The 27,288-nt window shown below is 43.2% G+C and overlaps 1 protein-coding gene across 5 annotated transcripts in view; it reads right to left on the bottom strand.

Annotated features, from left to right (window-relative positions):
• DAG1 (dystroglycan 1) overlaps positions 1-24,618 on the bottom strand; it is a 100,795-nt gene extending 76,177 nt beyond the window's left edge. Inside the window, exon 1 of one of the 5 annotated variants that reach the window (XM_044451688.1) lies at positions 24,603-24,618. The gene's annotated coding sequence lies outside the window, so the exon portion shown is untranslated. The other 4 variants (XM_044451683.1, XM_044451684.1, XM_044451687.1 and 1 more) reach the window with 4 other exon arrangements.
• Positions 24,619-27,288: the final 2,670 nt, after the last annotated feature.

Raw genomic sequence — 27,288 nt, 5'->3', positions numbered from 1 at the left:
GCATAGACTCGCCTAGCAAGGGAGTCGATTTTTCGGCCCTCTTCATCCCTCGGTGCCGTGTGCCCTCTCGCCTCTCTGTCCTGTGAGGATTCGACGACCGCAGAGTTTGGTTTGGGATGTCGGAGGAGGAAGGGGATGTCCTCCTCCCGAACCCTGTACATTGACTCATATCTCCTGGATATCGGCTGAGGATGTGATGGCAAGTCCCAGGGCTGGGTCATCGCCTGCCACAAGGTGGTTATGGGCGGCAGGACGATGGATGTCGATTGCTCCCTGCGGACGACATCGTAGAACTTGTCCGTCGTTGGTCCCGGGTGCTGGGCAGCATCGATGTCCAGGGACTGGACAAGTCTAGACATCAGCTCCGCAAAGGAGACGTGGGACTCATCAGGCAACGCAGGACCCTGGGATGTCACAGCGACGTCCAGAGAGGTTGAGTTGACCTCCGAGTAGGCCGAATCGGCACCGTAGTAGGGTGGGGCCGAAGATGATGACTCCGCCGGGGAGAAGGAGCGGCTGCTTCCACCCTGTGGGGATCGAGGTGACGCCCGCCTCGGATCCAATGAGCGCGGTTGGTCACGGGATGGAAAGGATCGTGCCCTGGGAGCAGGGTAGTACCATACGGAGAGCGGATCACCCCAAGTATGGTATGTATGTATTTATTTATTTATTTATTTATTTATTTATTTATTTTATTAAAATGTTTTTATGCCACCCCATTCACCGAAGCCTCGGGGCGGCTTACAACAATAAATTAAAATAACATTTTAAAATATATACATTAAAATACAAATATATGATATAAAACATACAATATAAAACAAGCCGCCCTGGCCAGATAAAATTCAATAATATTAACATTTAAAATACTGCTTAAATAAAAAGGTCTTCGCCTGGCGCCGAAAAACAAATAACGACGGCGCCAGGCGGACCTCTCTGGGGAGCGCATTCCATAACTTAGGCACCACCGCTGAGAAAGCCCTCCTCCAAGTAACCACCCTCCTAACTTCTTCCACGGAGGGCTACCGGAGAAGGGCCTCTCCCGCCGATCTCAGGGGGCGGCTGGGCATATATGGATGTAAGTGCTCCTTCAGGTAACCAGGACCCAAGCCGTTTAGGGCTTTATACAAGAATTATTGAAATTAAATGTAATTTTTAAAATTTGTGAAATTTTAAAGTGAAATATTTAAAGTGAAATTTTTAAAGAGCAATATGTAATTCAAATAACACTGCTGCTGCTTCTTTTCAAGAATACTTGATCAAAAATTTACAGTAGCAAAATGCAAAATCATTATAAATGCAATACTATGTTTGTAGCAGATACAAATTCAAATGCAATATTAACAGGAGACCAATATAAAATCAAACAAACTTACTTAATACAATAATATTCATAATGTTAAATGATAAAATACGACAGACCCCACCCACTCAAACCCCCATACACGCCAGCAGACTAGCTGAGAAAACACTCTCAGCACAATCCTGCCTCAGCATTTCCTTTCCCAGCAGAAAACACAGCAGAGAAAGGAAAAGGCCTGGTCTCAGGCCCCGCCCTGACAGCAGACCTGGCAGCTCCCAGCTGGCTCCCATTGAGCTGCCTCTCACATGACAGTGGCTCTTTCATGGACCAGTAGGAAACACTGGCAGACAGGTGCCAGTCCACCAACTGGTGGTTGAAAACCACTGATTTAAGCCATGCTGTTCATATGACTCAGTAACAGGCACAGTGAAGAAAGCCAAAATAAAAGCATAAGTTTCATCCTGAAAACCAACAAGAAATCACTAAAATACAGAAACTAATATTATGTCCATCCTTGAAAGCCTTTCAGGTTCTTTACGCCAAGGGGTACAGAAGTTCAACTACTGTTTTTCTTCTTCTGATCCAAGTTCCCAAGCCTCATTCCTCCCTAATGGCAGAGGAAACAATTTCACTTCCAGCTATAGATTAAAGATGGACATTGTTGGCATACAGAAGTTTGGAACCATTCCAGAATACAGCCCGAATGAAGCCGTAAATCCTATCTGTTTATTTGTGAACTCCATATGATTGTCTTATAATGCGAAGACTTAAAGTTCTACATAGCTACCTAGAATCTATCACTGATGACATCATTTTAACAGATATTCATGGCATCCAAAGCTCAAGGATCCTAAATACCATCCAATGAACAGCAGGTAGCATTCAAAGGGACAGTGGCAAACAGGTCCAATCTCAGCACCTGAGCAGCCAGAGCAACCTTTCTTTCATATTTTAAGATAATATTTATAATCAGAGAGTGGCTGGCTCTCTGATTAAATGAATGACTATATTCATTTAATTATCTTAACCATATTAGTCAATTTAAGCAAACACTTTTACTTCTGTCCAAGTAAATGTGTTTACCATCAGGGGCAGCAACAGCAAACTCTATTTTATTCATTTACTCATGATGCTATCATTTAAACTGAGTTGAAAATGTGAGACTGCATGTGCTTTGAGTTTCTTATTTCTTTCCACTAGAGTTGGCAAACAGTTTTTTGTTTTGTTTGTACTGTAACATATCATGAAACTAGACTAAATGTAATATCCTCCAGCTTGGAGAATGTTTAAACATTAAAATTTTAATCAAATGCAATACCCTAATAATTAAAACAGAAAACAAAAGTCAGAATACTAAAGTACAGAACCAAATACTATGACCAAAAGGGTGAGTTTCTACCCGTTTCCTAAAAACTTCAGTAGAACAGGCCTGACAGATCTCCCTTGGGAGGATGTTCCATAGCATAGGCAGTATGACTGACCAAGAACAGCCCTCATGTTCAGAGGAAAGGCTAATCTTGTCAATTACAAGTGGCACTTGAAGCAGAGTATCTCCATATGATATGTAATTAATGGGAAAGCATATATTTCCCCATAAGATAGCCTTCTTCCAATGTATTTTAAGGTTTGAAAGGTTAAAACCGGAATCATTTTGCTTTGAAAATAAGCTGATGCACAGGCAAGGAAGAACTGGAGTTATGTCTACTTGAACTTCCCCAATTACCAAATGGGCCACAACTTTCTGGTCAGCTTGAAATGCCAGAACTGCTGAGGAAAGCCCCACGTAAGTGAATTTCACTTTGACATGCTAAAATCCAAAAATCCTTAGGATGGTATGCTTTGCTTATTCTTGTTACAATAATTTTCTCTAGAGGCTCTCAATCAAAATCAACACAGTAACTCTTTGCTATTCTTCTTTAAAAAGAAAAAACAACAACAACAAACAGCATTCCAGATACTTCAGCTTCTGAGCAATGCTTTCCAAACTGGCACGCTAACCTATATTTAGGATATAAGAGTGGAACAACCAATATTAAGAGAAAGCAAGTCAGCATGTTTAGACTAGTCCACAGTGTGCACCAAATTAGAGATTAGCAGACTAGAGGTAGAAAGAAACTTATGAATGTAGAAAAAACACTAGAGTTAAGTAGACAGATCAAATATATAGTACTATGTTCGAACAAGCACTACAGCCAGAGCTCACGATGTTATAAAGCATTCTTATAGTGTAGATTTCTGCTATAAGAAAAGAAAAAGCAAGAGACAGACCACAGAAATCAGAGGGACAGCCTTGTAGTTCCCTTTCCACTAATGAAGCTGAACAGGAAAACCACACAATGGGACGTAAGCAATGAGACTTCTAGCCTATACCAACTTTCATGTGAAAAGAGGGCAAAGGGGTGAGCCCACCAAGACTGTTGCAGCAGAAATTAAGCCTTTCTATAGCCCAACATGTTATGACTATTACTCTTTTTCATGGTCCCCACTGCATAAATTGGGGGGCAGAGAGAATGGATTATAATCTATGCCTGTCAAAGTAAGAGGCAGATCTTCCCAAAGTAAAAATTAACTAGACTGAAATTCTTCCTGATACCCTCAAAAAAGAAAAACAGAACACAAGCCATTAATCACTCCCTTTCCCAATGAATAAAGCCCTTTTAATTCCTGTTAATTCCAGTAAAACTTGTTAATTCAGAAACTAAAGCTAACTAATTCCAGTGAAAGTTGTCATTCCTGAAACTATGTGCTATTGGCCTAGAATACTTAACACAGGCCCTCACTCAGAGTAACCAGCACTTATGCATGAAATTTAGTTTGTGACTTAAGAGGACCCACTGTAATGCAATTAGTGAACCCCTGTTTTATGACACTAGTCCCATGTATTTTTAGGCCTTGCAGAATATGTAAAATGTTCAGTTATACAGAGTATAATATATGACACAGTCTTGAATGTATACTAATGACAGCAAAAATACTGGTCAGCAAAGAGTTTGTTGCCGATACTCATTAATACAGAGTACTTTACAGTTCTATATAGGGCTGGTATGCAAACATTTTCTTCAAGTTCCTCGCTATTTCATGCTTCCCTGAGCTGACTGAAAACTATACATTCTAACAATACTCCATTAGGCAACACTGGACAAAAAAACAACCTTTGAAAGCCGTATCATCCAACAAACACACAATGGAGGCTGCTGATTGAAAGGAGGTTGTGTTTTTCACTCATTTTTTTTTTCTTGGCAGGGGATTTGAACACAGAAGCTTAATTTTTTTGTAAACATGGTTTTGGATGTTATGAGTTAAGACAACCTTAAAGCTGAGTTAGAAGCATCCTATCAGCTCCACCTATAATTAAGATGACCAGTTTTGCATACTTTTATTATGACACTCCATTACTAAACTATAATGACAAACTACAGGTAATCTTTGTAATCACTTTCATAGAATTCTGACTGATTAATTACATCTTTTCACTCCACTGCTCTCTTTATATATCTGTATCTATAGTCAATAGTTTTTCATCCTCTAGATACAAAGAAGCCAGTAGTTAATTTCTTCTTTTAAAAAAGTAAGTTTTGTTACTGCTTTGTCTGCTTGATAGTGCTTTGATGCAAACCTAACCACTGAAAGAATATGGCAGTGGAACTGATTGCCTAAGGAGGTTGTGGGCAACTGGAGGCATTAAAGATGCAGTTGGAGAGACATCTGTCAGGGTTGCTTTAACTTGTAGCCATGCATTGAGCAGGGAACTCGACTGGGAGGCCTTGTAGACCCCTTCCAACTCTATGGTACCACAATCTTATTTAAGGAATAAATTTAAAAAATACATTATCCAACTACCTGTTCATATGAAAAATACAACCTCTATAAAGCATCTAGTAGACCAATTCTGCATGAGTAGTTACCTGATTTAGTTACATGGTGAAAATATCAGGCTTAGGAGACTTAGAAGCTAGCTCTACATGATAGCAGTATATACACATGAAAACCCAATGTAATACTTGTCAGAAATTTTTCATAACTTCTACAGAACTTGTCACCAGAGACAGGAAACTGAACCAGAGTAACCAGTCAGAGCTGATTCAGTAAATCACTGCTCATTATGTTAATCCTGGTCTATATATTTGATCTGCATTATGTTCATTTTTATTTAACATAGCATCCACTTATGTGCCATCAAGTTGTCTCTGACTTATGTTAAGCCTATGAATGAATGTCCTCCAAAACGTCTTGCTATTGACAGCCCTGCTCAGCTCTTGTAATCAAAGCATCCACTAATAGCTCTGTATTCTGAAACAGTGACAGAATGCCCGAATGGGTGATGTAAAGATTAAAACTGAATCTCAACTGTGGAGAATGGTGGTTTGGGGGTTCAATGAAGTTTCCATAACTTGATGTGGTTAAAAGCCTAAAAATACTCCTCGATCTGGTTTGTTTTGAGAAGTCATTCTTATCCAGTCACTCTAGCTCTATTAATACAGCTAGAACAGCTACCCTGTTTTCTTTCTTTTTTTAAGCAAAAACTTCTTCCTTTAGGCCAGGTTTTTACTGAAGCTTCCTTTATATGTTATATTTATACTCTTTGATTGCTTGTAAATGGCTTTGGACAAGCAGAAAAGCATTGTACAAATATTGTAATAATCAAGCAGCAGTGCCATGTAGTGATGTATGTTTTCTGGAAAAATTTCTACTAGAAAAAGGCAAATTAGGCTAATTTTCCATGGAAACCATGGAATTAGAAAATTCACATTTTGCTTACTACAGTGAGTCAGCAAACAATCCTACAGTGGCAGACATAGGGGCTGGGGGGAGGCATAGGATAGCCTGGATTCCCAACTCTGAGGTCAGCAGAGACAGCTCTCCAACCCCAGAACTAGAAATTCGAGTGCTACCCCCTGCCCTCTCAGAGCTGGCACTGAAAGCACGTCACTGGCTGTTCTGTGAGGTCAAGAAATCAACCTTGGAGTGGTGGGAAAAGGGTCAGGGAGGGGAGTAGACTAAAAAGACCAGGATGCAAGGTATGCTGGCAGCACCTCAACCTCCTCCCTTCCCCCTCCAAAGCATCCCACCTAGAAGCAAAGGTACTGACAACTGTTGACATGCTAATTCATCTTTCTCTAGTCTGGTGGCCTCCAAATGTGTTAGACTACAGTTCCAAGCATTCTTCAGCTAGCTTGGCTGGCAATACTGGAGGGTACCAGGTTGGGGAAGGCTGTGCCAATTAATTTTGGCAAACCAAAGAACTGTGCATGATACGTTGACAACCACTTGTTTATTTCAACAGAATTCAGCTTTTTTCTACTATCATTCATAAGAATCACTGCAGCTGGAGAACCTTCAGTTTTTTGTCACTATTTATTAACTTCATTTCATACTGAGACACTTATGTGTATCAGTGACATATTATGTATTCCTTCACATACTTACTAGGTATGATTACCTGAATTACTACTTTAAAACTGCCCAACTTGCCAAATGCATTGGCAACTGGCATCCGTTATTACTAATGTTCATATTAAACCAGGAAATTTTCTGAGAAAAATAAAGCAATGAAAATATTTCTATTATAGAAAATGTTCTGCCCCAAACTTCTAGTGTTTTTCCCAGTAGGAGTTTGTCCTAAATCTACTAAGAATAAATTTCATTGGAACACTTGGAGTTTTAATGTTATATGAGCAAGAAAAAAAGCTCTTCCATTTTTTCTATACTTTACATGCCCTCCCTTAGCTTTATTTTTTCTCCTGAACTAATAAAACCCCAAATGCCTTAGCATTTTCCTGTACAAAACCTACTCCAATCATGTATTTATTTGGCTCATCCTCTCACTACCTTTCCTAGCTCTCTTTTATGACTGGTAATTAGAATGGGTATATACATGATAGTAATTATAAATTTTGCCATCCTATTTATTTATTTAAACATTTCTAACCTGTCTTTATCCAAGTGGATCTCAAGATGGTTTGCAATCAGAGCATAATAGCACATTAAAATACAACAATCATATATAAAATATACAATAAAATAATTCAACTGAATTATAAAATAATTAGCCCTTAAAACAATGAGTTTTAAGGTTAAATAAAGGTTAAGGTTTATTTAACCTTTAAATAAAAAGGTTTTGGCCTGGTGACTAAAAGAATAAAAGCATTGGCACCAGGCACATTTATCTGGGGGACAAATTCCAAAGTCAGTGCACTGCCTTTTCTAACCTCCTTCAGAAAGGGCTCCCAGAGAAGGACCTCAGTAGAAGATCTTAGAGCATGGGTCCTCAAACTAAGACCCAGGGGCTGGATCCGGCCCACCATACCCATTTATCCGGTCCACCATGCCCATTTGGACCCACCACGCCCACGCTCGCCCGCCACCCTCCACCTTGCCCCGCGCGCAGGGAGACAGCAGTTTGCTCGCTCAGAGAAAACTATCTCCGAGCTAGCAAGCTGCTGCCTTGGGCGCCTGCCCCACCTCCCCTCGCCGCACACGCCTGTCCACCCACGCTTCACCTCGCCACGTGCCCCCACCTCAGTGCACGCACCCGCTCGCACCACCCCCGCCCCTTCACCAGCCCACGTGCACCGCCAGCACCACCTTTCCTGCCCACAGTTAGCACGGCACCTTTCAACTGGCCCCCTGCTGAAAAAGTCTGAGGACCCCTGTCTTAGAGTTTGGGCAGGTACATATGGAAGGAGACGTTCCTTCAAATAGCCAGGCTATAAAACTACTTGGGGCTTTATATATCAAAGTTAACACCTTAACTTGGGCCCAGACTTCAACTGGCAGCCAGTGAAGATGATACAGGACTGGAATTATATGATCATGTCTAGTAAGCCATCTTCCAGCTTTGTGTATGTGTGTGTTTTCTGGTCACCTATTTACCTAGTGTAGAAGGATTCTTTTCAGTTCTTCAAACTCTTCTGGATGTCTGTTTTCAATACTTTGGTATCATGCAACGACTAGCTCATTGATAAACCATGACACTACTATGAGACTCTGTATGAAAGAGTTAAATAGCACCAGTCCTGCTGGAGATCCTTGGAGAAATTTACTCCTTATTTCCTTATCGTATGAAGTCTGCCCGTGTATTCTACCTCTTGGTTCATTTTTTTAAAATCTTTTACTGAGCCGTATCAAGAACCAGTTCTTATCCTATAAACAGAAATTACTCAGGAACCTTGGTAAGTGACTATCAAACTTTCTGGAAGTCCCAAATACATAATGACAACTGGATTGTGTTGTTCTACATGCTTTTGACATTTACTAAGAATTCCAAAAACTACGTGGAGGCAAGATTTCCTTTTGCAGAAACAATGTTGATTAGTTCACTCCAAGTTTTGTTCATGTATGAGTTTAACCATTCAAGCTTTTAAACTGCTTTCTAACAGTTTACCTGAGACAGGTATTAAACTAATGAGCCCAAGTTACTGGACTTCCTTTCTTGAATTAAATCTTCCAGTTAGGAGACTTTTTCTTGGTAGTAAATTACTTTTGAAAAGCCTACTTCTATTTTCAAGTTCTTTACAAAATCTTGTTGTATGACATTTCAGCCTAGTGACACACACACAAACAACTTTTTTTTTACTTTGTTGTATTGTTATTATTTATGTATTTATGCATTCTTTGTGAGCCGCCCCGAGGCTTTGTTGCAATGGGGGCGGCATAGAAATGTTTTAAACAAACAAACATGCTTGATTAAAACAAAAATTTATCTAGTCCAGCATACTGTTCACATAGGAACCAATAAGCTAGAGTGTGGGAAGCCCAAAAGTAGGATATGAGTGGAACAGCACTCTCCCACTCTTGTTACTCAACAACTAGTACACAATGGTGCCTCTTATATAAAAAGTAATGGACAGTCACCATTATAGTCTCGTAGCGTTATCCTCCATAAATATGCCCCAAAATTCACCACTTCTGAGTTCTGGCTGCCACTATTTATGTTATTACTCTTTCAATATAATCAGTTGCCGCAGTTGAAAGCATGTTAATTTTTAATTTGTCAATTTTCCCTTGAACATCATACGTCACTGTTTAACCTTTATTTGGCTTAGAGTCAGTCTTTTATTTCTTTTTAAAAATCAAGTTTAACAAATTATACAATCCAAGACATCTAGAAACTTCAGGTTCACTTATTCATATGTCAAATACAAAAACAAAAAATCAGTATTTAGAAATTAGTCTTACACTTGAATACTGCTGTAATCGCACTATTGCAATTGTTTCCAATCTACATAATATTTGTCCACATCTCTTACTTTTTTTAAAGGTGCCGTCTTATGTGGAACTTGAAAAATTACAGGCATCCAGAGGAGGGCAGGTCAGGTGTTGAAGTGAGGATTTACTCTGCACTTCCCTTGTCTTGCAAAATATTTACACAGCCAATTCCAGCTATATTGACAAGTTTTATATTGGCATGTGCAGACAGAAGTCAAGGGAACCTCCAGAATTCCTCATAGAACAGCATGCTGCACTCCTCCTCTCCCTGGAACTGCACCCCCAGCACCAGCTCCAAAGTCAGTTTTCCAACTTTAGAGCCATAAAAGCCAGCACAGAATAAACTGTGCCAGCTGCAAGGGTGGAGAGAGAGTACTCTGAAGTCTGAGACCCAGCAATGACTTCAGAGCGCTTTTCTAAAGTTGGAGCTGGGACTCTATTTCTATGGCTTCCTAGACAGCATTTAGCAGTCATAGGATTGTACTCTAAGTCTCTTATTTGGGGTCAAATATTATGGTCAATAGTTTGTCAGAATGATGTCTTCAACTGGATTTAGTAATCCTGCTAATTACACAGTGATCCTGTAAAGAACTAGAATAATAAACAAAATACACATGAACTTCCCTGTGCATGTGATTACAAGGAGGGCATGGGAAAAGTAAAAATGCAGGACCTCACATATAATGATGCTGGAGCTCGACAATGTGCCAATCAAGTTCACATTTAATATGAAGGCTTGTGCACTCTAAGACTTTTCTCCCACATTAAGAGGTTATTGAAACAAGGCCAGAATATTTAGAGTCAAGAATACATTCCTGGTTTCTCAAATTCATGCCAGAATTTCCACCACACTTTAGACAAAGAACAACTGCAGGAATGAAGTGGAACAAAGAGATGCAAATGAATTCAAATATCTTTGATACAGATGAAATGGCTTCAAAGTTATAATCCCTATATAAGTGACAAGTGGCAACCAGTGATCTGGAGCAATAAAAAACTCCAAAATGGAACATTTCAGTGCTTTAGTTTGTGGATTTTTTTTTGTTTCATATGTTTATCAGTAACAATGAACAAATGCAAACTGCAAACACAATATTAAGCAAGCTTGGCAGTTTCAAAGTTATAATTAATGTTTTTCAAGTTACTATCCCTAGTATACATATGGCATTGATATACATAAATCATAATTGTAATATCATACATATATCATATATTGTAAGCTGTCTTGAGACGTTTAGTGAAAAGACAGGATAAAAATGTTTTATTAAATTAAATTTAAATTAAATATATATCTGAGTGAAATGGAACTAATAAATAGCGAGAGCAAAACTGAAAGTGTGCCAGCAGCCTCCAAAGAAGAGAGCTGGACTCTGCTGAAATAGATGAGTGGCTGTCATAATATCATGCACTGTTCTCTGGCTTCTTAAAATGAGTGTGTCAACAGTTTCCAGCACCTTTTTTCTTAAATTTATACAATGAAGAGCTGCATGCTATTTTCTTGAAATGTTTACAAGTATTCCAATAAAAAACTTCTACATAACATGTAGATCACCTTAAGTGTGCTAGAATTTTTTCCATCAAATATGTCAGATCAAGTATTTCTGTATCGGGAAAAATTAAAAAGAAGTACTTTTAACCCTTCACTATTTACTGAATACAAATAGAATAAATATGCTAAAGTAGCTTAGTTTAGGGTGGAAGTAAATTATTTGATGCAAATAATTCTATGCAAATTAGCAAATTCAAAACTTGCCAAAAAAACCTAGTTGACTGCTAACAGTCTAGATCAGGAGTGTTGAACCTCAGGCCTGGAACTAATTTTGGGCTGCCTCATGCCAAATCTTACATGAGGCATGCTCCAGATGGCCTTCCCCCTTCTCCTGACTGATTCGTTTTACTCAGCTTTTCCCCCTATTCTAAGAGGGTTAAATGCCTCTAGATCATAATTACTGAAAGTGAGTTTTAAGCTAAAATGTAGTGGTGTTGGGAATGAAGATGGCAGTTATTCTTAGTGTGGTTTCCAAGGCCAGGGTGGCCAACTCTTCAGATGAGGAAGGTAAGGGCTGGGAAATTAGGTCTATGGACATAGAGATGGCGGAAGAGGAAGAACTTATCTAAAGACCACCATCTCCAGGTGTTCAGGCAGACCCCAGGAAATGACAGGGTTTGCAAGTGCTGGGAGGGGACACGGGAGAGAAGCCAGAGGAGCCTGCTCTGATCCTGGACCTCCCACCGCCCCACCGCCCCCGGTGTCGTGTCAAGAGAGAAGGACCAGCCAGCCAGAAGGCCTATGCAGACTTAGGATGCTTGCCAGAGGGGCACACTCAGAGTTGAGGGTTCCAGGGTTACTGAAAAGGAGGGAACTCGGAAACAGTTTCTAGATTGGATTCCACAAACTGCTCTGTGCATGCTCAAAAACTCTTCCTTGGTTGGATATTAGTTTGCTGGCTGTACATTGGAAATAGTGCTTTTTGCCAATAGAAATAAGGGGGGAATGCAGCTCCCAACATACTGGTATCTTTGGGATTCTGGCTCCACTATCTTTTGTCCTTGCCCACCATTCATAACAGGTTCTGAGTATTTCTCTGAATTACCTCAGGCTTGAAAGTCTTTCAACTCTGGTATAGGCACATTAGAACAATGTTTTCCAAATTTCTGGAAAACAATCCTTTTTTCTTGAACTAGAATTGAAGGTATTGTAAGTCTTATATCTGAAATGTATATCAAAATTATCCACACACAGGATGACACCCTTCCTTTCTGCATGAATCAGATAGTCCTGCTGCACCCTCTGAGCTAGGAAAAACTGCAAGCTCCAGAAACAGTACTAGAGACAGGTAATTCTGTGGGGCCTGTTTGGAAAGAGGTAAGGGCAGACAATCACACAGAGATGCAACAAGCATACTCCACTTTACATGGGTAGTTTGGGCTCAGAGGAACCTTTACATAGCTAATTTTTGATACTTACCACACACTAGTATGCACTGATACACAGTTTGTGAATTAGAAAACTACTTTTTTTTTTGGTAAGCCATCCTGAGGTTTGCACAAAGGACGGGGTAGAAATGTTTAAATTAAATTAAATTAAATAATCATTATGCAGGTAATAGTATCATACAATCACACTTTTTTTCAAGGTACTTTTGCTCTTTTATATGGCTTGATACTTTAGAGGCAACTTTTTTTGAGCAAAAAAGAAAAGAAAGAAAGAGCAAAGAAAGAGAAAAGAGCAAGTCAGACTCTTACAACTCCCCAATACCAACCAGCCCACACACTGAGATAAGTATCAAAAGCCTACTTGGTACCAGCCTATAAGAAGAATTTAGACTGGTGGACATAAAGCATAAAGTCATTTCATGAGAGGCCTCTATGGAACTCTGTTGTAATTGATGCCCATCAGTTTCCATCATTACATAGGCCTTGAAGCAAACACTAAAGACTCATCTATTTGCTTCTTCACCCATTCTGAATGCTAAGGGGCTAAAATCTACAAATAGCTTATAGAACAATAAACCTACTACCCTTTACAAGCAGCACAGAAGTACTGATTTTGGTGCACTAGATTAGCATGCCTTCCCCCCCAGAAGTTATCATTTAGAATTAAGCTTTTGTAGAATTCACCATTATTATTTTAATAGAACCGAATACCAACTTCGTTATTTAAAAAACTCTGCTTAAGAGGTGGTGTCCCTGCACCTCTAGTTTGCCATCTAAACAATTTCCAAAAAGTTGTCCTAGAAAGTGCCTAACTCTCATTTGTCCTCTTAGAATTAATGCCTAGTATAATAACTGCTCAAAAAAGGACCCAAACATCTTAGGAAATCATCCACTGTCAAATATTCCTATCTGAAAATCAGCAAATGACATAAGAATTAATATGGAAATAACTTCCCACTGTTATATCTTAGCTTTAAAGCTCCGATGCTCCAAGACATGTTAGAACACAAAGTATATTGTAGGCAGGCCATTCTAGGTTCTCAAAAAAGCAATGTTAGGAAAAATGAAGCTTCCGGTACTTTTTTTTTTGTTCATACTACTTTCTTACACCTTGGTACAATTGAAGCAGAATATATTTCTTGCTGCAAAACATGCACACAACTTTTCCGTATTTTCAGGCTTAGAAGAGTAGCATAACTACAGCTGCATTATGAAATCCCTGCTTGGCTTTAACTGGAACTGTCTCAAAACTGCTTATCAGTCTACCTAAACAAACATATTTAAAGGCGTGCCTCCATCCTACTATACTACTTGCAGAATAGTTATGATAATCATACAGCATTCTGAGTATTGGTTTCCAAATACATAAACTGAATTATTGCATACACCTTGTCAAAAGACCAAAAATGGTTTAATATGCTGCGACTTATATCCCCAGAACTCCAATCCTTGAGATACACTTAAGCCCCAAGTGCATACGCTCATTTAGAGGATATAAGATATACTGATTCAGTGTATCCAATTTATGCAGCAAGCAAACACAAGGTGCTTCTGTGCACATTGGTCCCCTAACCATCGGCACAACTAGAACAAATTATTGCAGAACCTGTGTGGGATAGAGAGAAGGTACCTGTCATTTTCCAATGACACTGCTACATTTCCAGTTCTGCACTACAACACTAGATCAGGAAAGCTACCGTCTGAACATTTCCTTACATGTTATTACTAAATATACTGTGCTTTCCCATAAATTGTTCTAAATGATTGTACTGTTTTAGGCTTTTGCAATGCAGTGCACATTCTGCATATGGTGGAACAGCCAGCAATTACTGGTATCATGACTGCATTACCTACAAGAATAACGGTTTCAGGGCATTACTTTACAAGTCAATAGAACCTCTGGTGAATAAATTGATTTTTAACAAACTTGTGTTTAACCTGTTCAGTGTCAATGATTCCTGCTGGCCTAGCTCTCCAGGCCACAGACACTAAAGCAACCCTAACATGTAAACATGTGTCTACAGGGGAACAGTGTCTCCTACCTAGCAGTGATAAATTTTCTAGTACCTCCAAGTGTATATATTAGCTGGAGATGCAACTCAATAACACAGACTATTAACAGCAAAGGATTAGTGCCTTACCTAACAAAACTGTTGCAAGACTGTGGCACTTTACCATAGCAAGACTTCTATTAACTGTCACTTATGTGGACTTCGGGACTTGGAAACTGAAATTACTGTATTCATAGATATAGCAGAATTGTTCAAACTTCCAAAGATCATAATAGGCATAGTATGAAAACAAAGTATCCAAGAACTCCTGATCTAGGCCTAAAGCATCTTGTTCTTCTAGGGCCAGCAAATTCTAAACATTCATCCCTCAATATGGCAGGCAACTGCACAATTTTGAGAAGGGGCCTGCAACACTCCCAAAATGGCAAAGACACAAAAGCAGCCTTTTACAAGAACTCGGAGATTTTTCTACGTGCTTCAGATGGCCTGTCTCCCAGCCTCAAACACATAACGGGTGCCCAGAGGCAGCCAGTTCCTACCATCTACCAATCCATGCACCCTTCATCTGCACCCCAGCACCACCGACTTCGGTGCTACATATAAACACGCACCCACACACACGCAGGCACACACCCCGGTGCTCCACGCGCCACAACCGCCAATTGCACCTGCTGAGCCAGTATCACACGTCCACCTGCATTCTAGTCGGAACCCAAGCCCCCCCGCCCCGGCTTACCACCGCACGCCCCTTCAGGAAGGGAGGACAGTGAGTGGCACAGGCCCAAGGTGAGATGTCCCCAAGACGATGATTGTGGGGAAGGATCGGTGAAGCACGAAGCCGACAAGGAAGAAGATCCGAAATGCGGGAGATAACAGAGGAGAGGGAGCGGTAAGGGAGAGGTGCAGTCCAAAGGCGCTCAACCCCGAGCGCCGTGGAGGCCTCGGGGCACCCCGAATCCCCGGCCTTGGAGGGCCCCGCGCTACTCCCGACCAGCGCCGCCGTCACCCACTCACCCCAAGCGTCAGGGTTTACCTACTGCGGCGCGCGCGCTCTCCTCCGCCACCCAGCCCGGCGAAGCCCGGCCCGCCCGCGACGAGGCCGCTCCCACCCGGGACTCGCCGCCGGCACAGTGACCGACCGACCAGGCGACCGAGCAAGCGCGACGGCGCGCGACACGTACCTGGGGGAGGGGCGGCGCACAGGAGCCTAGCAACCGCCGGCACGAGCGCGCCGCAACCAATCACAGAACCTTCCCCCGGCCGAACTGCAGCACAGCGCAGCTCGGCAGCGTCTGTCCGTTTGGCTCACGGTAGCCCGACCCAACCCTCTAGGCTCCGCCTCACGCGCAACAACTCCCCCTACCCGACCGCAGAACACGCCCCCTCCGCTGCACGTTCCCCTGGCCACACCCTCGGGGTGCTGGGTAAGACGCCCCTTGAGCTCGAGGGACTGAGAACGCGGCATAATCCCACTTCTTATTGGATGAAGCGAAGAGAATTCCAGCTCCTCGTTTCCCGATTGGTCCGTCCTTGAAAATTCTTGTGGGAGGGAAACTGCTCCGGCAGCGTGCCGTGCCCCACCTGCAGACTCCGCCCAGTGCTGCTTCTTTCTTCCCTGGGACAAAGAGCGAGGAAGAGGGTAGAGCGTGGGTCTTCATCCTCAAGGCTCGTGACCCAGCCAGCGCTTTTTCTTAAATCAAATAAGCGGGCTTGGAGCTCATGCTGAAGTTCTTGTAAAACCATTACACATCTTGGAATTTTCTGCTCTGCCTACTCCGTAGAGAGGAGTGTCCTCTGAGTACTCTTAGATATATTTTAAGCCGTAACCCAAACGTAGCTGCAGAGAAAAAGAAGCTCAGAACAAGGACATGGTGAAAGCCATAAATAATTTATAATCTTGATGACACCAAAGCTGACTTGATTTGAAAGTATAATTTGGATAGCACTTGAAGAGACTTGCTGTTCTAGTTGCCCAGATGTTTTGACACGTTTACATGAACATTTCCAGGTTACAACCCACTTGGGTGAAAAGACTGTTAAACAGGTAGCTCCACAACAAACATTCTTAAAGGAACAGCTACCACAACATTCCCTAACAGCCCCTTTGGCCCCTAGGTAACACCTGAGGGGCCACAGAATACTTACGCTTCCCAAAACCAAGGTCTGAGACAATGCTGCGATCTGGGAGAGATGGAATTCGCTGTCTCCCCTTCCCTTCCTCCTCGTAGCTGAACCAGACAGAACCAGGCCGCCTGCTTGAATGAGGCTGGGACTTGGGTGGGGAGCGAAGGAGACGGAAGAGAGTAGGGTATGGGTTATCTTGGGCTTCCTCTGCCTCCCTCCCTACTCCGAAACAGCTGTGCCACATGGGAAAAACCCTGTCTAAGTGATGGGGAGGCAACTATCACCTCCCTCACTCCTCCCACCTTGCATAGAATGAGTATAAGCCTCTTGAGTTTGGGGCTTATGATAATTGCAATGTGATACTGCCCTAAAAGTCTTTGTAATGTGCATAATCCCTATTGAGTCCCTAATTAACACAATCAAAATTCTTTATCATCGCTTCTGCACTTTCATATTCCAAGCAAGACCCTGATTTCAATTTCTTTAGAACTGTTACCCATGATGATTCAGAGAGGTTAAGGGTTCTTATGCTTGATGTAATCTTTGAATTAAAGACAACTGTTTGTATTCAATGTATAATGTAACCTATCCTGATGGTTCAGGATGAAGAAGGTAAAGGACGGGAGATCAAGTTTCATCAAGCATTTATTTATTCCAGAAGCCAGCCTGGGTAGGATCTATATAAAACTCAAAAAGTGCCCATACTTGGATGTAGTAGTAGGAGCCAGCACAAGGTGCTGCATCTTTTTTCTTTTTCTTTTGCATTCTTGCTGCCAAAACCAACATCTATTGTTAAGAAAGGACTTGGAGATCATTATGATATATGTGGAAGAGTCCCTTAAGTATTTGAGACCTATGTATTTTAGGGATTTGTGGTTTAAAGTCATCACCTTGAATTATGCCTGGGAAAGAGGAAGGACCCAGTGTTGAAGCAGATCTCTTACAAGTGCCATCTCTCTTAGAAGGAAGGGCTCTGCAGTTTGCACCTGATAACGTTTTAAGAGCAGCTCCATATGGATTATGTCATATCAGGCTAGTTTTGAGAAAATGAAGGCATGAATGGTAGTTTCTATGCTCTCCCATTTAATGCAAACAAATCACAGTCTTCTCCCCAATTGGACTTCCTGGAAGGCATCCCTGGCCGCTAGCCTAAGCCCATATAAACTCCCTAAGGTTGTGGAGTTGAGTAATGGATGTGATTATTGTTCACTTCTATATGACCGCACTGACTCTTTGTTCCCAAGTCCATTAAATATGACCACCTTTGTCTGTTGGTTGCTAGGCATTCAAGCCAATCAGGAAGGAAGTTAGGGTTTGGTGTAGTGGTTGCTAATGTCAGGAAGGCACTGCTTGTTCCTTAAAACAGGGAAACTTTTATATGTTCCAGTGCGGTTCCTAAAGGTAATATAAATGTGGAGTGTTTTTTCCCATTTGCAAAACAGAAACAGCAATGTTGGCCCAGAAGCAGGGCAACTTCAGGACCAGGGCCAGCAGAACCCTTTCCTCTGGCAGCAATCATTTTCTGGCTTGCCAGCTTTTGTGTGCTCCCCCCTCCCGCCCCCCATCCTACACAAAAAGATTGAAACACCTTTCCTAAGACTTAGGTACTGGCAGGAAATGCTTTAAGATAAAGTGTGCTGGTATTTTTGCTCCCACCTCTTTTGCCTTCAGCCCTTCTCACCACTGAATGGTGGCCCCTGAGCGCTCTCAATTAAGGAATTTGGCCCTGGGCTGAAAGTCATTCTGAGCTCCTACTTTATTAGGACCAAACCGGATGCCTTGAAATAATGAGCAAGCTTTCTACTTATCCAGGCTGGATCTTAATCAAAAGTGGGGTGCAGGGGAAACTGGTCTGGCACCAACAACATAAATCTGCAACATAAATTAGCAATGTAAATCTGTTCAGTCCTCAGATGAAATGTAGGAAGAGATCTTGGTTGATCCTAATGAAGATACTTGCCTGATTTTTTCCCCCAGTTGGGTCAGGAATTCTGCACATGGCACTTGGCCATTCTTTGTGTGACCCGCCAACCTCAGGGTGCTATGCACACGCTACATGCTGCCCAGGTGATCAGCCATCAGAGGGATGTGGGAATGCAGAGATAGCTGGGCATTTTGCTATACCGCCACTGTTACAAACAGGGGAGAAACAACATAAAATTGATGGCAAAGGGAAGCTTTAACTTCTTCAGATTTGCCACTTGTCCTGCTTCCCGTATAATCCTACAAATGTAGCCTCCGTTATGTCAGCAGGAAATATAATGCCAGTCCAATTTTGTTTTATGAATAATAGACCTTATTACAAAGCAAAACTAATTAAATTTTTCAAAGGAGCAAAAAATATGGATAGAAGTGACTGTTAGTGCATGTACAGAGTTCCTCAAGGTTGCAAATATAAAACCCTGCAACCAGGTATATGATTATATAGCAAAAACAGCAGATGCAGAGTACAATGTACCCTGGAAAAATAGTTCAGACAAAATTTGAGGATCAATTTAGATAAGGATGTCTGGATCCTATGTGCACTACTTGGGAGAGAAGCTAGTGAACTCAGTGCTAGTTGCATTTATGTAAGCATACAGAGAGTAAGCTGCAAAAGCAACACTTGAACATAAGCTATCCATGTTACAGTGAAGAAGGCTGATGCTATCATCAATTTGTGTCTGACAGTGACTACCATCTGCCTATCTATAAAGGGAACCCCCTGCCTCTATATTGCTTTGTTATAATTTGTACAAGAAGTCTCTGTAACAATTCATTTTTCAGCTCATAGGGTTGGATTCACACTTAGTCATAGTAGTAGACCCAGTGAAAGAAAAGGGGCTTAAATTAGTCATTAATAATTTAAATCCCATTCATTTGAAGAGATCTAATCTAAATGTGATTAAGTCTAGAATGGATCCATCCAATTTCTCTTTGTAATGGACACATTAGCCTAATTTTTTACATTCTTCCATCAAGGTTGCTTATTTCCTCCTTTATCAATGTAGTTTTGATAAAGGAAGAAATAATATTAATATAACATAGTTTTATTTTGCTATAATACAAGCTCTTAGGAGCTCTCTCCACTGCCAATTTTCCCCAACCCTTTTGCTTCCCTATTCAACACTTACTTTCTGTTGTTTTGATTGTCTTACTGTAACTTTAACTTTTCAGGTTTTGCCATAAAGATTCTTTGGTAAAGTTGCATTTTAAAAATTTCCCAGGAAATGGGTTATTCATTTTAGAAAGATATATATTAAAGTGACGTTCTGAGCAGGCAAGCAAAGGATGCTACACTGATTTATAGAGCGGATCTGTATGATATATTTTGGTGTATGAAGATCATTTTGAGTAGAATGGTGAATCCTGCCTGTATGTCTGGAAAAGGTGGTAACACTTTTGAACAATAAATGAATGGAATCCTTGGAATTGTACTGCTAGATTCTACTTTCTGTAGAGTTTCCATACGACCAGGAAAAAAAATCCAGGCTCATGTTCTTTCAACATCAATATAATACACAAGAATTAGTACGTGAAATTTTTGTGGCATGGTATGGAGATAAAAATATGTGATTGGTTTGCATGTCATGACAACCCGACCCATATAAGCTATGCAAGGTGGGCTCTTCATGAAACAGCCCATGGTGCACCCAACAGGCAGCAATCAAGATCATCATGAGTTGGCTTCCCCTCTTCCCCCTTGTTCCTCCTCCACAAAGCATTTCTGGGAACTCTGTGGCAGGACCACTTTTTCTCCTCTCCCCTGCTATGACTGAAAGCCCTTTTGCACTGTCCATGGCTTTCCTTCCTCCTTTTTTTCTAAGATCACTTCTCAGAAGCACTGATATGACAGCTAGTGACATTTCCCCAAGCCTAGTTCCAACGGAAAGGGAGATCCCCACCCACTTTTGATGGCTGTCAAAACAAAGCATTCTTCTCTTTAATTCTACCTAGCAAATTTGGTCATTTTGGGGGACAGGGAAAGATACTCAGATTCCGTAGCTATATATAAATAGGAAAAAAAGAACTGCTGCGGTAACTGTTGTTTTTAAGAAAGATGAAGCTTTTCTAAGTATGGTACCTGTTACCACTCTAGAGGAGGAACAATGCAGCCTGGCCAACAGTCACTTTAGCTCAGCTTTTCCAAGGAGAAATGTACGTAGTTCAGTGCAACTGAAAGGTACCAAGTCTGGGAACACTGTGTTAGCTATACCCTAGCTTGTTTTGTTGGAGAGCCATGTGCCACCGATAGCATTCCTTGAGCACACTGACCATGCTGAGTGAAAGTTAGGCTAGCCATTATCTGAGAAACAGCTGCCTTGCAGCTGGGTCCAGACATAATTTAACATTGTGATGATAAGGGCAGTACAGTTTGGCACTAACTGCTATAAGTAATGTTGGGAATGCTGAAGCTGTGTAGTACCGGGTCCCTTGGTGCACCTTCTGGGAGGAAGGTGTGGTAAGAAGGCCAAGGGCATGAGTCTTCTCCTCACTTTTCTTTGAAGTCTGTTTATCTTCAGACATGTTGCTAAGATTCTGGCTGCTAGCTCTTTGCCTTGTTATGTAAGCCTTTCTCAAAAAGCTTCTAGGCTGTAGCCATTAGTATTATGATTTTAATCACACAGTCTTGAATTGAATTATGCAGGAAGCAGGCAAGTTGAGCAACCCTGATACTGAGATCTATTTGACTGGGTTCACTTAACACCATAAAACACTCCCAAGGTTTTGGGTTGAGAGTCAGTTGTCACTGTTGAAACATGAGTTATGAACCCAGCTGTGGTAAGAAGCCATGGCTTGATAACTGCAAACAACCCGTGGTTCTTCTTCGGCAAGTGGTGCACAGGGTGGCTACCATCTGCCTGGCTGACCCTGCTGCCGTGCCCCACTCTCCTGGACCATCCTTTTCACCTTCACTCTTTCCTCCTGCTGCCTTCCTCCACAGCCTCGATGTGGTGAGAGAGAGGGACAAAGCACAAGAGCAGGAGAGCGTGAGAGAGTCAAGCTGAGCTCATCTGTTGGTTGCAGCAGGGCTTCCCCAATGGCGATTCTTCTTCAGCAGGTGGCACGTAGGGCAGAGCCCTTGGGTGATGCTGAAGGGCGGTGCCAAAGAGCATCGCCCATTTAGCCAACCCATTTGACACCGGTTCATGCAGGTTCAGGTGTCAGATCCTGGGGGCAAGGACAATTTTTGCAGGAACTTATTATTTTATTATTTGTTTTATTAATGTATTGTTTATCTTTTCATATTTTATTGTAAACTGGCCAGAGAGCTCTCTGGGCAATGGGGTGGTAAATAAATGAAATAAATAAGTAAATAAGTTCCTTGGTTTCTTGTTGTGAACTTGGGGTGTTCACTATGATTTGTTGTTTTGTCTGGATTCAGGCAACAAATCCCACATTTCAAAAACAACCCATGGTTCAGTGCCAACTGTGGGTTATGTTGTCTGAACCAACTTATTAGATCAAGACCATTATGGGGTCAATTCAAGAGTCACCACCCAAAATATGCAAAATGTTACAGAAATTAGGGAGGGGAGAGGAGAGGAGAGGAGAGGAGAGGAGAGGAGAGGGGGTCGTGACATTGCAGCCATGAAGTCTGCATGGTCAGAATCTTAAGATGTGAGGTTGGAGAAGGTTGTAGATATTCAGACTGGGTTCTACCAGGTTCTATGATAACTTCAGCACTGCTGAAATTAGGACTGTTGCGATAGACAAACCATAGTTGATCCCTACTCCCCTTTTTTTTAAATCCAGCAGTTACATAGAATTGTATCCATCCTTAGGTGAAACAGGCAGGTTACTTGAGATAATATAGAAAGAAATTATATAGAGTTATATTTTTTTAAAGCTGGAGATGATTTTAGGTGGTGTACTAATTTCTGTAAAGACCACAGAAGACAATTTGGCTAGTTTTGCCTAGTACTTGAAGAACTTTTGAGGGATTCATGCGAAGCGCTGTTGTCTTGCCTAATGGATGCATCCTTTACTATGCTGGCAGGAATTCTTCTACATCAGTTGCTATTCTATTCGCAGATAGGTTAGCGAAGGTAAGAAGTCTGGCACCAGCACTTTGCATCTTTGGGCAGCTGCCAGATTCCTTTTGCCCCAGCAAGGCCTACTGTCAACACCTGGCCTATCCCTCCCTCCCTTAATTCCCTAGTCAGCTCTGAGTCCGGAAGCCACCATTTTAATTTCCCACAATGCCACAGCTCCAAAGTCAGCCACCCAATATTGATCTGAAGGGTTGCCACCTGTTGTAGCTAGATAAGCCCTATGGAATGAGCAGCTATGGATATAGGAGGTGACTTTGCTGAGGACTTGGAGCTGGCCCTGGGCAGAAAGAATCATCACATGGAAGAGGAGAGTGGAGGCAGCAATAGAGCACAGGGAGTTGGAGGCTTGGGAAAAGGAAGAATTGGGACCAAAGGGATGTGGCTACTGAGAGAAGAGAACTCAAATGGCAGGTGCAGACTGCAGCAGCAGAGGCAGAATGGGAGAGAACGAACGTGTACAAAGCAGGGTGGTTAAGAGTAACCACGAAAGGACAAGAAGAGGGTGTTGTCTGGAGGAAGATGAGAAATGGAAGAGAAGTGAGTGAGACAGTCAGTACAGAAGCTGCACAGAAGACAGGCCAACTCCCTCCTGTCTCAGCCCCTCAGCCCTTAAAGACATGGCCACTGCCCCTGGGTGAAGACCACATACAACCAGTGCCCAGTTTGTACCCTGAGAAGGATCGAGTGGTTCTTTCTGTGCGCACAGTTGACATTCTTGATCCAAAGCACAGGGGCTCACTTTCCTGAAGAACTATCTGATCCTTGCCTCTGAATGGTGCCTACACGTTATTCAAAAGCCCTGAGACACTTGAGGCAGGGACACCACTGTGGCCCCAGTCCTTGTCCTCTACCAGTTGCCTGCCCTACTGGCTGTGGGGCAGAAGTGGTTCTGCCGGCCACAACGAATGGTAGAGGTCAAGGCAGAGGCCGCTGGAGGAATGGCGTGGGAGCCGCAGTGGTTCCATTCTGTCTTAGTAGCTGCTGGAGGGATATCATTGTCAAGTTCACAGAGGAGGGAGTCAAAGGGACATGGAGCATGGAAGCTGAGGAGACCTTGAAGAAGAAACCACAAGGACTACAGCTGAATGGGACTGAGGATGGCGGGAGCCCTTGGAGCAAAGGATGTGGGTGGAAGGTCATTATCCCCAGGAAGCTGGAGCAGGTTTAGGCTCGATGTGCCTTCTGCAGCATGTTTACCACTGTGGGTGCTGCACGAGGACCTTGGGCGCATTCTTGAAATGTCCCCATTCAATGCTGCCATTGTCCTCCAGAGTGTGCAGGCACAGGCCCAGCTCCTGCCGCCCCAGCCCCCGGCCGAAGGAATGCGGGACGCTTCAGTCTGCCCTTTCTTCGTGCTGACTTGAGGATTCTCCTGGCATGAAGCTCACGGCTGCTTGTCAGGCTAATCCCATTGCAGCAGGAAAGGGAGCGCCTGGCAAAATACTGATTAAGAATAAGGAAACCCACCACTTGCTTTTTTAAAACAGAGGAGTGGGGGTGGACTGCCTGGAAAGCTGTAACGGGGAGCTGGCTGGTTAAGCTGTCTGTGGCAGCATTTTCTCACACCAACACAAAAAGGAATGGTGCTGTTGCAGCAGCCACTGTTGAAGGCACAGCAGCAGCAGCAGCAGCAGCAGCAGCAGCAGAGAAGAGCTGGCCTCCAGGAATCCGCCTCTTTCCCCCTCTGCCTTTAAGAGCAAGAGTCCGGAGATTTATTTTTTTCCCAGGGCAAGGAAGCAAGTGCCTGCTTTGCCTGCAGGGTTTCAAGCTTTCTGCAGTTATGCTGCTGTTAAAGGCACAAGAGCCTTGCCAGGAAAGGAGCTGGCATCTCTCCTAATGGGGTCAGAAGCAATCAGCCAGCCGGCAGCACCGTCACACCGTAAGTAGGAACTGGGGCTTGCCACCACCTGTTCCTACACGGTCACATTCTTTCCCCACAAAAACTGTTCCTTTTCCCTGGAAAGCAGCTGAGCAAATACTCACTGTGTTCCCAGGCTGCATCAAGCTGAGCAGAGTGGGAAAACCCAGCAGTAGGTTTCCGTCAGGCCCCCAAGGCCAAAGCAGCATTGGTTTTTTTCATAGTCACGTCCTTGAGTTACTACTCTCAATCCTGGGCAGAAGCAAACCTCGTGAAGTTAAGCCAGGCTTACTCAATTGGATGTTTTGGATTTCAGTTCCTGTCAGTCCAAGCCAGTGTGGGCAATTGTCAGGAACGCTGGGAGCCCCAGTCCTAAACACCTGGGAAAGGCCCGGTGTTCCACAGGATGCTCCAGCTCAAGTTCGCACATCAAAGTACTCAGGCTGAAGTGCTTGGCGGGTCTAGGAGTTGGCCAGGGGATATGGGTGTGCTGCTGGAGCTTGACAAGTGCCTCATACATGCTGACACACTAGGAACGCCTGCTAGCTTCCGGCTGGAGCGCCTGCAGCTTCCTGCTCTTACCAGCTATTACGGTGGTGCAGGAAAGGTTGACCTGGCCCCAGTCTCCAGGAACCATGGTTTGAGACTTGCAATGTCAGACCATTTTTATCTGGCAACAATTTTCTGTACACCCTAGCTTCTTTTCTAGAAAAGATGGCCACAGAGCTCCTGAAGATAGTACTCTTGCCAAAAAAGAAAGGAAAAATCTATGTATTATCAGACATAAAATTGCAATAGGGGCTTTAAAAGATAGCAAATATGGTACCACTTTATATCAGGTAGCCATGATTAGAAGGGGTACAGTGCAAGGAATATGTGCGCATCAGGTGGTGGTAGCCTGTGTGTACCGAACAAGCTGGTTGCAGCACAGAAAACTGGTTAACACTCGTGACTCTCCGGCTGTGTGTGGGCCTTGCACTGGACTTTGGTGGATGGGCAGAACAGTACGCATTTGCACGAGTCCCTGCAAGCCGGGGTGGGCCTGGGGAACATATCTAAGGCAGAACTGGATGGCTCAGCAGCGAGTGGCAGCATGGCGGTGGATCCCGAGTGTGTCTTTCCCTGCCCTTGCCTTGCTGTGTTCTGTGCGCTTCTCCTTGTGTGTCCTCCTCTGGGGTATTTTTAGCGGCTCCCCGTCTCACCTCCCCACCCTTTTGCAGGTCTCCTGCACGCCTCTTGTCTGACTCAATGGCACCAAAATCCCAGTCCCTGGAATTGGCCTGAGCCAGCTCATCTTACAGCTCTGTTTCGTGGTGTGTGAGACGTGCCAAAGTCCAGCAGCATGCAGAACAGCCAGTGGGGCTAGGAGAGCAGGCATGGGAGGACTCTGTGGGAGGGGGTGGGGTGGGGTGGGGTGGGCACCCTGCGCCTGGGAGGGGGCACTCACGACGAAGGGATCTCCAGCACTCCTCTCCAACTGTGCTCTGTGCACCGTGGCGGAACTCTGAAAGGCAAAGGCTCGGGTGCTTTTGCCCTGAGTCACCAAGGGAGTGGTTGGTTATGCGTGTGCCATGCTCCCTAAATAGAGACACCATATGGGTGCTGCATACTTGCTTATTAAGCCCCCTCAGTCTCACTTGCAAAGTCTCGCTCTCATTCGTGCGAAACAGCAGAAAACAACTTGGGAAAACCAGGCTGTTTGCAACCCTGGAAAGTGGAAAACTAACCTGTCATGCAGCCCTGGAGTGTTCTTCAATTCTGGGGACAGGGTGGGTGCAAAGAGCCATCTCCCTGTGTCAGATGTCTTTCCTTAAAAAGTGAGGAGGTGGGAGCTGGAAAATGAAAGAAGGCCATCAATCAAATATCACTTTACAATTAATTTTATGTTTAAGTATGGTTGGACTAACTAATTGCACATGCAGCTGCCCTGGGATATTAAACTCTGTGAACACTGAACCCTGCATTAAGGGCAAAGTCAAACTTGTGGAGAGACAAGGATGGGAATTTTGGCTTAATTTCAGATTTCTCTGTGTTCCAGTAGTTACTCAGTCAACAGCAGTAGAAAAAAGAGGAGAACTTATAGCTCTGCAGACATGTGGCCTTCCACCTCCCACCAGCCCAAGCTAGGCTAGACAATGGTGAGAGAATTGCTGGCTAAAAGATGTATGCGATCACATGATTCCCATCTTTTTCCCCCCATCTTTTTTAGCCCGCTTAGCAAAGGGCTAAAATTGGCAGTGCTGGTAAGAGGTGAAAAATTCCCCTCTATTGGCTGCAAGATTAGTGCCTTAAGAACACAAGACAAGCTATGCTGGATCACACCAAGTGCCCGTCTGGTTGGGAATTCTGTTCACAGAGTGGCCCACCAGCTGCCCACAGGATTCCACAAGCAGGACACAAATACAACGGCACTCGCCCACCCGAGTTCCCCAGCAACTAGCTGCACTGGCACAGTGCCTCCGATACGGAGAGTACCATATAGCCACCAGGACTGCTCAGAGAGCCAGTGTGGTTTGGTGGTGAAAGTGCTGGACTGGGGTCCTGGGAGATCCAGATTCTAGCTCCTCCTTGGCCACAAAGCTCACTGGGGGGCTTTGGGCCACTCACCCACTCTCGGCCTCCCACACAGGGTTGTTTTTGGGAAAAGGACATGAAACTGTGAAAGCCACCTTGGGTTGTAAATGCAATGTAATGGTAATACTAGCCATTGAGAGCTTTATCCTTCATGAATGTGTTCAATCTGCTTTTAAACCCATCTACCAGCAACACATCTCGTGGAATTGAGTTCCATAGTTTGATTACAGTGAGTAA

This window comes from Varanus komodoensis, unplaced genomic scaffold, assembly GCF_004798865.1.
Source record: "Varanus komodoensis strain SLA01 unplaced genomic scaffold, ASM479886v1 scaffold6_2, whole genome shotgun sequence".
Classification (NCBI taxonomy): domain Eukaryota; kingdom Metazoa; phylum Chordata; class Lepidosauria; order Squamata; family Varanidae; genus Varanus; species Varanus komodoensis.
Note: the sequence above shows the minus strand (reverse complement) of the source record. Positions and strands in the feature narration are given on the sequence as shown.